Source organism: Acinonyx jubatus, chromosome E1 (assembly GCF_027475565.1).
Source record: "Acinonyx jubatus isolate Ajub_Pintada_27869175 chromosome E1, VMU_Ajub_asm_v1.0, whole genome shotgun sequence".
NCBI lineage: Eukaryota > Metazoa > Chordata > Mammalia > Carnivora > Felidae > Acinonyx > Acinonyx jubatus.
Genome location: NC_069397.1, coordinates 55,443,278 through 55,454,316, shown reverse-complemented (window position 1 = coordinate 55,454,316; position 11,039 = coordinate 55,443,278).

The following is an 11,039-nucleotide window of genomic DNA, read 5'->3' as shown; positions in this document are numbered from 1 at the left end:
CCAAAGGCAGTCAGGAAACATGAGGCTTCTATGAGCTAATGAGAGGGATAAGGCCTGGGGATACAAAGGGGAGTTATACTATAGAGATATTTGGAAAACAAAGATTGCCCTGTTATACAGATAAATTTCTTAGGTAAAGAGGAATCTCTATTAATAGCTCTCTTTCTGATACAGCCTCTCCTTCCCAATGTGAATTTAGGCAGCTGAGGGGGAGGTAGAGAGCTTTTCCTGAATCTGCTGGGTTTTGATTGCTTTTAACTCAAAATAATCTTCATGCCAAAGTGCCCATCTTGGGGAGTCTTGCCCTTGGCCACTCCATCCATCACCCTATCATACACCTGGGAGGGGTATGGTATCTATAAAGGTACAAATACAGAAAATTCCAAGCATGCATACCTGCTCCACTGGAACATAGAACATATTTCAGGTTACTTCACTGCAGCTGATCAGCTCTGTGGCGACAAGAAAACTTTATAGACGGCTATACGCTGCACTCGTTCTGCAGCCAGGAAACAAATAATGATGTACAACTAAGGGGCTTTTTCAAACAGGTTACTATGTGTGTAATTTTCTTTCTTAAAAAAAAAAAAAAAAAAAGATTGGGTGCCTGATGGCTCAGTCAGTAAAGCATGCCACTCTTGCTCTTGGGGTTGTGAGTTCAAGCCCCACGTTAGATATAGAGCTCACACACACACACACACACACACACACACACACACACACACAAATTAATAGTGTGAAAATTTATAAAGGAAAACCTCACTAAAACAGAGTTGGGTTGTCCATGGCAGACGAAGGGGAAGAGATGGACAGCGCAAGTCTGCACTAATGTTAGCTACTACTTGGAAGGAAGGTTTCCTCTCGTCCCAGCAACAACCCAGCCAATGAGAGATAGACACAGTCCAGCCAATAAGAAGGCACCATACTTCCAACTCCCAGTTTACTCCAATGGGCTTTCTGTTTACAACAGCCCTCCCAGCATGCCCCTTTCCTCTATAAAAGAGTCTCCTCTGCTTTGTTCTGTGCACTTGCCTGTGGGTCTGCCATAGCTTGGGTGTCCTGGAGGGCAGTTCTTTGCTCTTCCCAAATAAATCCCTCTTTTGCTGGTAAAATGACCGATTTTATTTATTTTCAAGGCTAACGATAGCAGCAACAATCCTTTGTGAGCCGGCCACTACCCGCAGATGAATGGCCCAGCCACCCAGAGACTGCAATATGGAGGAGGAGGCTGTTTAGAGAGGATTTCATAGGTGACCATTATCAAGGTAATTAATTCTTCCTTCTCTGTTGCAGGATTAGCAGTTTCTCCTTGGACACCTCAGCAAGCTTTTGGACTTTTTACCTCCTTTAAGGACCCGGCTTCAGTCCTTTAACTCTAAGAAAATCCTTTTAGCCAGAAATTTGGCAAAAAAGAGAGAACAATAAAACTTAAGGCTGAGGAGTGGCCGGAACAGGAAGGCAGGCAAGAGAAATCACGGGCCAGGCAATGTGAAAGGATGCATCTGATCAGAACAAGAAAATGGACTGGGGTCCTGCACCCCAACAGATTTAGGTGACTTTTAAGCTGTGGGCAGGGTTGTGATGGGGATCAGTTTGCACCAAGACTTAGGACACAGAGTTGTGGTTCTGTGCTATCACTGGGAATTATGAAGACTTTCCCATAACTGTGTCCTAAGTTTTAAATGTTCTCTGAGGTTCCTTCCATGTCTGCACCTTATAATTCCAGGGCTGCCCCCTGAATGTATTACATTTCCGGATTTTCAAAATCATACTAGAGAAATAGCTATTCAATTGCTAATTACTTACCAAGAGTCACCTTATAGCTCAGATCTATACTAGTTGCAATATAATAAATATATTTGGCCTTTGTCCCCGGTTGTGGCACAGAGCTCCTAAAAACCATCCTGGGATTTCCTGAGTGGCAGGAGTGTCTTTTGTTATTCATAGGAGCCCCTGTGAGCACCCCTGAGTTTATGGTAGTGAGGATCAGTGAGATGGGACCCCTAGATAGCCTCAGGATGGGGCCAAGTTCTGACACCTGTGCCCGGTATTGTTAAGGGCTCAGTATATAATAGTGAAGTCTGTAAACAAAATTAGTCTTGGGAAATCCAGCCGTGTATGCATATTAGGATTTGACATGAATAGACGCAAATAATCATGCCCTGCATTGGCCTGTTTACACTTTCACTTTTAATGACTACGCTGTTCCAGAAAGAGATTAAATGACAAGGCTGAGCTCTCCGGAAAGGAAACAAGACTGCATACCAAACACAGTGCACCCTATCCTGCACCGTAACAAGACAGGCCAAAATGGTGCCTATGTCAGAGGGTTTGTTGGTGCTAAGGTGATGACTGTAGAGGCCACTTTTAGGCAACAGGCTTGAGCACTGAAAACCTGAGTGAGGCAAAAGGCCCCACAGTGACAACGGAGCGGATGCAAAAAGGCTCATTAAGCCCTAGGCTGTAACTGACCAATGGGCTATCAAGCCATAGGCTGTAACTGACCACTGGGCTATCAAGCCATAGGCTGTAACTGACCACTGGGCTATTTACAACCAGGCACAGTGCCTAAGATCACCAAAAAAGGCGAAATTCGTACATTTCCCCCCACCCTGCCCCCACCTTACTCCGTCACTCTGCCCTGTAACTATAGCCCCTCACCACCACCTCATAGCAGACAATCTCTGCTGTCCTGCCCTGCCACTCCCTTGCAGTGTATTCAGTAAACTTCTATCTCTTTTGTTCTGCCTTGGGGGAATTCTTTCGCCACTGGCAAATGCCAACTGGGATGCCCCACGATGACCTTAAGTCTAAAGCAAGTTCTGGATGCAAAACAAATCGTTACCCACAGAACAGAACACACACCGTGTAGGGGCGCCTGGGTGGCTCAGTCGGTTGGAGGTCCGACTCAGCTCAGGTCATGATCTCACGGTTGGTGGGTTCGAGCCCCGTGTCGGGTTCTGTGCTGACAGCTCAGAGCCTGGGGCCTGCTTCGGATTCTGTGTCTCCCTCTCTCTCTGTGCCCCTCCCCCGCTTGCACTCTGTCTCTCTCTCAAAAATAAACATTAAATACTTAAAAAAAAAAAAAAAGAACACACATAGTGTAGCTTTGGGTCCAGCCACCTTCAGGAGGAGAGTGAGCCCAGATGCCCTCGCATGGCTCCCTCCGAGAATCACATCAGTTCGACAGACTACTTACCCAACATGCCAGCTGACAACATTTGCTGTAGTCTTCTGTTACTTGAATGGTTGTAACAACATAAAAGAAGTAGAGAAAAAATCATCTGCTTTTTTTCTCAATATGCTCACAGTGTCTACAAGATGAGTCCTCAAAAGACTTTGCTTTCAGTTCATGTGACAATTATCCAAAAAGATCCCTTTTAAAATGTAAAATAGAAAGAAAAAAAAAAGTCAAACAAGCTTAGAATATGAACAAAGAAGATAGAAGAATTGAGAATATCTGACAACATTTTAAGGAAGAAAATAAAAGGACCTATGAATTGAAATACAGTGAAAAAAAAAAAAATCCCAAATGAGTCTCTTTTGGATTTGATGTCTCTAAAACGGCAATCAGTTTTTTTCTTTAAATTATCCATCTCAGTTCACACAGGATTAGGGCAGAACTACTCCTGATAAAAACATCAAACCTTCCAGATTTAACAGCAGCTCAGAGGGGCGCCTGGGTGGCACAGTCGGTTAAGCGTCCGACTTCAGCCAGGTCACGATCTCGCGGTCCGTGAGTTCGAGCCCCGCGTCGGGCTCTGGGCTGATGGCTCGGAGCCTGGAGCCTGTTTCCGATTCTGTGTCTCCCTCTCTCTCTGCCCCTCCCCCGTTCATGCTCTGTCTCTCTCTGTCCCAAAAATAAATAAACGTTGAAAAAAAAAAAAACAGCAGCTCAGAAAGCAGCAGCCACAGCCAGATGAGCACTAATGCTCACAGATGATTCAGACTATTTGTATACAAAATTGAAAATCAAAGTTTGAAAGGACTGTGAAACATCATAGTTTCTTGGCCTACCAAATTAACAGAAACATACCTCCTGGTATTAAAAGGTAATATATCAGAGGCGCCTGGGTGGCTCAGTCGGTTGAGCGTCTGATTTTGCCTCAGGTCATGATCTCCCGGTTTGTGAGTTCGAGCCCTGCATTGGCCTCTGTGCTGACAGCTCGGAGCCTGGAGCCTGCTTTGGATTCTGTGTCTCCTTCTCTCTCTGCCCCTCCCCCACTTGTGCGCGCGCGCGCGCTCTCTCTCTCTCTCTCTCAAAAATAAATGTAATAAAAATTTTTTTTTAATATATCATGAATCAACAAGAAGAAATCACACTCAAGAGAATCATAAGATAAGCCACAGACATTGGGAGAAAATATTTGCAAAAGATACATCTGATAAAGGGCGGTATTCAAAATACACAAAAAACAAAGACCTTAACAGACACTTCACCAAAGAAGGGGACAGATGGGTGCTCCACATACCATGTCATCGGGGAAATGTAAATTAAAGCAACGAGATATTGGTACACGCCTAATAAAATGGCCAAAACCCACAACACCGACAACATCCAATGCTGGTGAGGATGTTAGAGCAACAGGAACTTTCCTTCATTGCTGGGGGGGAATGCAAAATGGTGCAGCCACTTTGGAAGACAGTTTGTCAGTTTCTTACAAAACTCACATACCCTCTACTGTGCAATGTAGCAATTTTGCTTGTTGGTGTTCACCAAAGAGTTGGAGACTTATGTCCATACAAAAACCTGTACAAAGATATTTACAGAAGCTTTATTCCTCATTGTCAAAACCTAGAATTAACTGAAATGGATAAGGCGTGTACACCCTGTTGAAAGATACACAGAGATATATTAAACTTGTGCAGAGTTCAACAAAAATCTGTTTGAACCCAGCAGCATCCAATCTAACAGATACAAAGGAGCACTGAGGAGCCGTACAAAATGAAAGACTTATAGACAGAAAGCAGGAACAAGGGACTTACACCAGGAAAAAAAAAAAATCGGGTTGGTTATTGCAAGGTTATTTTCTTTTAGGGGATGGAAGGGGTCCATCAGGCAATTCCTGATCAACTAGCTTCAGATTCCATTTCTGGGAAAGCTGAACCAGTAATGGTGAAGGGGACTGGGGACTTAGCATAAGCGAATTCATTTGGGGCCTAGCCTGGTCTTGTTTTTAACAATCTCGACAAGGGAATATTATTCAGCGCTAAGAAGAAGTGAGCTATCAAGCCATGGAAAGACATGGAGAGACTTTCAGCGCATCTCACTAAACCAAAGAAGCCAATAATGAAAAGGCTACAGACTGTATGATTCCAACTACAGACTATATGATTCCAGACTGTATGGGATTCTGGAAAAGGCAGAACTATGGAAATGTGAAAAAGATCAGTGGTTGGCGGGCAGGGCAGGATGAACAGGAGGAACACGGTGGGTTTTTAGGGCAGTGAAACTACTCTGTGACACTATACCGGTGGATACATGTTACACGTTCGTCCAAATCCACAGGACGTGCACCAAAGTGAACCCTGATGTAAACAACAGGCTCTGGGTGATGACGTGTCACTGGTGGTTCATGGATTATAGGTAACGTAACGCTCCCAGGGGAATGTTCATAGTGGGAAAGACTACGCGGGAGTGGGGGTGGGGTGTCTGGGAAATCTCTGTACCTTCCTGTCAATTTTGCTCTGGAACGCAAACTGCGCTAACAATTAAAGTCTATTTTTTTTTTAGGGGCACCTGGGTGGCTCAGTTGGTTAAGCATCGGACTCTTGGTTTTGGCTCAGGTCACGAACTGACCTGTGAGGCTCAAGTTGGGCTCTGTGCTGACAGTGCAGAGCCTGCTTGGAATTCTCTCCCTCTCTCTGCCCTCTCTCTCTCTCAAAATAAATATACTTTAAAAAAAAGTATATTTTTTGAATATGTAAAAATCAGTATTTTTTTAATTCAATAAAGTAATTTAGTTCTGTTTAAAGAAACGAAAAAAGAAAACACACAAAACTTTAAGAGTCAGAGTATTTCCATGGAATGTGTTTCCATATTTCTTAATATAGACAATTGTCTTCTTAAGGAATAGGAGTTGTAGAGAGGCATTGTCTGTATTTTCCTTGCTCCGAACTAAACCAAAAGAACCCAACCAAACAAGCCAGACAAAGCTATATTTTAATGAGACATTAGCTTTTCAAACCTAATTACCTCTTTGGCATTACATCTGTCCCACTATTTGGCTGGAATTTGAGCCACTTTGCCCAAGACATCCATTTTCTTGGAAGACCAAAAATAAGGCAAGTGGACACTTATGCCATATGACAAAGAATATCTTTTTCAGTTACAAAATCAGTGTCTCAGGGGCACCTGGCTGGCTCAGTCAGTAGAGTATGCGGCTCTTGATCTCGGGGTTGTGAGTTCAAGCCCCAGGCTGGAGTCTGCTTTAAAAAAAAAGCGTAAAAAATAAAACATCCTTGAGGACAATTCAAAGGTCACCTGGGACAAAACCCTCCAGGGAAATCTCAGAATGGGGGAAATTGGAGATGCCCCCCTTTTAGAGTCAGGCATAGATACAGTTCTCAAGTACAAGCAAGGCACAATAGTTCTGAGTATCGTGGCCCCCAAAGAAATGTCTGACGTTAAGCCCAGGGCTAGTTCATCTCAAGACCTTTCCCTCTGTAGGCTTTTCTAGATCATTGGTGAGGAAGAACGATTCCAACCTTGTATTTTTTTATTTAGAACTTTATTTATTTTTGAGAGAGACAGCACACGAGGGAGGGAGGGAGAGAGAATCCTAAGCAGGCTCCACAACTGTCAATGCAGAGCCCAACACGGGCCCCATGAACCGTGAGATCAAGACCTGAGCTGGACCCAAGAGTCAGATGCTCAATGAACTGGGCCACCCAGGTACCCCGTCCAACCTGATTTCTAAGACCCTACTTCACACTGCCTTGGGCTTGCCCTACAGGATTAACACAGCGGGCCTGAGACCACCATCTTTGAAAGGCTATTGGACAGATTTGGTCCTTGACTGGCACGCGGGCTCTCAGAGCATTTCTAGCCAACAGTTAACCGGTAAGGGTGGCTCAGTGTATCTGGACTGTTGGGGCAAACAATGTGGCTTATGCTATTAAATGAATGCCAGTTTTCTCTCCGGGGGTCTGGGATCTCCATACGAGCCAGGCAGAGAGAGCCTGTGTGACCGGTGCCCAGTCAAAACCTTGGGTGCTGTGTCTCTAGCGGCCTTCCCTGGGCAGAAACTTTGCACATGGGCTACCACATTTTCCACGCTGGGGAAAGTGTGAGCTCTGAGTGACCCCTCAGGGTGAAAGAGGAAGTCAACCACCTCCATCCTGACTTCAGGCGTACTTTCTAATTAAGATCTCCTTTCTAGTGTATCCTCCTACTCAGGCAAAAGGTCCTGCAGGCAAAGCATCCCAGGTGGAAACAGAAAACTAGCCCCTCAAGCATGAGGACGGCCCTAAGCCAGTAAGACCCCATGTGATTAGCCGCAATGATCAACCTGACCTTCGCTGCCAACCTGCACGTAGCCACTGACCTCTATTCCACATTTTCCTTATACAAACCTGGAAGAGTTTTCAGCACTTTGGAGACACTGTCTTAAGAGATGCTATCTTCCTGCGGTGCTGGCCTCACTGAAATAAATTCCTTGTTTCCCCACAACTCATTTCTCTGGCTCTGGATTTTGTCAGCAGCAAGTGACCAAGCCTGGTCTGTTTGGGACCCCCAGAGCCCCAGCTACAAGGGGAGGGAAAGCAGAAGGAAGCCTGTGCCTGGATTCCTCCAGACTCTGCCTGGGGCTTTGTCCCAGGGGCACACCACCATGATAAACCTTAGCCATGGGATGCTGAGAAGCTAAATCCCATGATTCTTTCTAGTAAATCTTCCAACTTAGGGGTGGTCCTGGGGTTCCGTGAAACACATTCAGGTACCTCCCCCTAGTTTTTCATTATTTTTTAAAAGGGGCACCTGGGTGGCTCAGTTGGTTAAGCATCCGACTTCGGCTTGGATCATGATCTTGCGGTTCATGGGTTCGAGCAACGCGTCAGGCTCCGTGCTGATAGCTCGGAGCCTGGAGCCTGCTTCCGATTCTGTGTCTCCCTCTCTCTCTCTGTCCCTCCCCTGTTTGTGCTCTGTCTCTCTCTCAAAAATAATCTCTATCAAAAATAATCTCTCTCTCAAAAGTAAATAAACGTGAAAAATTTTATTTATTTTGAGAGAGAAAGAGCAGGGAAGAGAAAATCCCCACCATTCATGGGGCTCAAATTCACAAACCATGAGATCACGACCCGAGCCAAAATCAAGAATCTACAGATTACTAGAGGTCAGGCTATTGATGGGACTGCCTTTTTCCGGGAAATTGGTGGAGACTCTTACCAGTTTAACCCTTTCTCTGTCCTTTCCTTTGTCCTTGGACAGCCAGAAGTGCCCGAGGAATATTTTGCCCTCAGGCTGCCTCACGCTGCCTCATCAAGTAGCATTAAGTACATTCATGTTGTGCAATCAGCAGTGTCCATCCACAGGACTCTTTATCTTCCCCAGGTGACACTCTACACCCGTTGTCAAAAAGCAAAATTCTTGACCAAGTACATTTGAAGATCTACTTGGCTTTATCAAGAGATTCACAAACCGGGCAGGATCCCGTCCAGCAAGCGGAGGATTGTACAAAAAGAAAAGGTTTTTGTGGGAGGGAGGGTGGGGCAAGAAAGTTGTTAGCAAAAGAAAAGGATTGTTTCAGGCAGGATCACCTTCTTTAGCTGGAAGGGCAAGCCGTCTTACCCTATCTCCCTTCCGGGGTTTGGAAGAGGCCCACGTGACAGATGACCTCACTGATGCTGATCAGAAAATTCCTTACTGACGGCTAAGACAGCACTTGTGGGGAAGGGGGTTATTCCTTCACCCGCCTGGGCCCTGGCAACAACTCTTCGATTTTCGGTCTCTGTGAATTTGACTGTTGTAGGTATTTCCCGTACGTGACATTGCACGGTATTTGTCCTTGGGTGACACACACATTTCACCTAACATTCTGTTCTCCAGGCTCATCCGTGCTGTAGGGGCCGATACTTCTCACCCTCTAATATCTGAATAATACCCCACCATGTGGGCACATCACTTTTGTTTATTCACTTATCTGTCGCTGGACGCATGGGTTGTTTCCACCTCTTGGCCACTGTAAATAATGCTGCTATGAACATCGTACAAGTGTCTCTTCAAGTTCCTAGTTCCTGCTTTCAGTGGTCTGGGGTACGTACCCAGAAACAGAATTGCTGGGTCATATGGGAATTCTAGTTTTAGTTTCTTCTGGAACCACTAGTCCACAGAGGCTGCACCGTTTTATATTCCCACCAAAGGTTCTCAAGCATTTGGGTAGGGGACAACTCTGAGGAGGGAGGAGGAGGGGGAGTTCTTCATCCTAAGGGCGAAGACATCTGTGATTCAAGAAAGGTCGCTCAAGGTCTGACCCAATTTCAATATACACCGTATGAAATGTTCGATAAAACACCAGCACATCCAAATTTACGCGCACACACCCCGCCAGGAGAAACCGAGCTAAGATTTTTTCTGCCCACAGATATGAAGATAAAGTTATTTAACAGACTACATGGGACACGTATAAAAGTTAAATTCTTTATTTCATTCACATTTCCTTTTTAGCTCAAATAGTGAAAAAAATTTAAAAGAGGAGCTTCATGTTACCCATCGTCTAGAGAGACCACCAAGATCGACACTATGTATAAACATAAAAAAAAAAAAAAGAAGAAGAAACTGAGTAAAAGCCAGACCCCAGGAAACTGAATGTGAGGACAGAATTTCAAGCAGGTACTACCACACAGATCCATGGGACCCAGCCCGGAAGTCACGTTCCTGGCCACGCACCTCCCTCCATTTCATTTCCTTCTTGAGTTCCCAGGAATCCTCCTAGTGGGGATGAGACATAACGGCTTTCTTGGATGAGGGCAGTCTGTGTCGCTCACAGAAGCTACTTAACCTCCGCCAGCCTCATCGTGCAGACCCGTTAGGAACAAATGGGGCAAGGGATGTGGGAACGTAGGGCCCAGTGTGAGCTTAACTGTAAGAGTCTAAGCCGGGTGCGATAAGCAGCCTTGGACGATGGCGATGGTCCCGGGGGGTCCCTGACTCGTGGTACTCCCTCCCTGAGTAATACTCCCCTCCAGAGCTGGTGACTTGTGGCTAACAAAGAGAGAAGGGGCGGAACTGTCTCTTTAGAGATGCAGTTACAAAAGACTGACTTCTGTCTCGCTAGCATTCCCTGGCTTTTCTCGTTTGCTTTCTTTGATGAAGACAGCGCCCTAACGAGGAACAAGAGGGGTGGCCTTCGACCAACAGCCAGTGAGAAATGAAGACCCTTATCCGGCGGCCTGCGAGGCGCGGACTCTTGCCAACAACTGCAACAGTGAGCTGAGAAGAGGGTCCTTCCCCAGCTGAGCCCAACCCAGACCCGTGACAGACCCTGAGCCCAGGACCCAGCCTAGCCACGCAGATTCCTGACCCACGGAAACCGTGAGATGGTAAGCGTGCGTGGTTTTAAGTGGCCAAGTTTTCGGGTCCTTTGTTACACCACGATAGAAAACTCCTACACCTGGGTCAGCGGTCATGTGCATAAGGAGACCGCAAAATCATTTGTATTAGTTCTGAAATAGCACTTACAAACTATTTATGTAGCATCAACGAACAATGGAATTTATCTCAACTTGGAGAAAGAAAACCAAAACTTTATACAACCAGGAAAAAAGGAGCGCACTGCTCCACATGAATTAAATTTCTCTAAGGATTCTGGCTAACTCCAAGGGTTTCTGACTCCCTGCAGTCTGAAAATCATATTCCATCGAATTTCTTCGGGTTTGTATGCCAACTATAAACATCTCTAAATTTCTAGCAGGTTTTTAAAAAACAAGAGGAAACAAGGAATCATCTGTCCTCTTGGCTGAACGGACCTTGCCGTAAAACTTCATTTGTACAGTAAACCATCACAGTTAAAAGTGAGCTCTCCCGTTCGTAAGAAATGTCC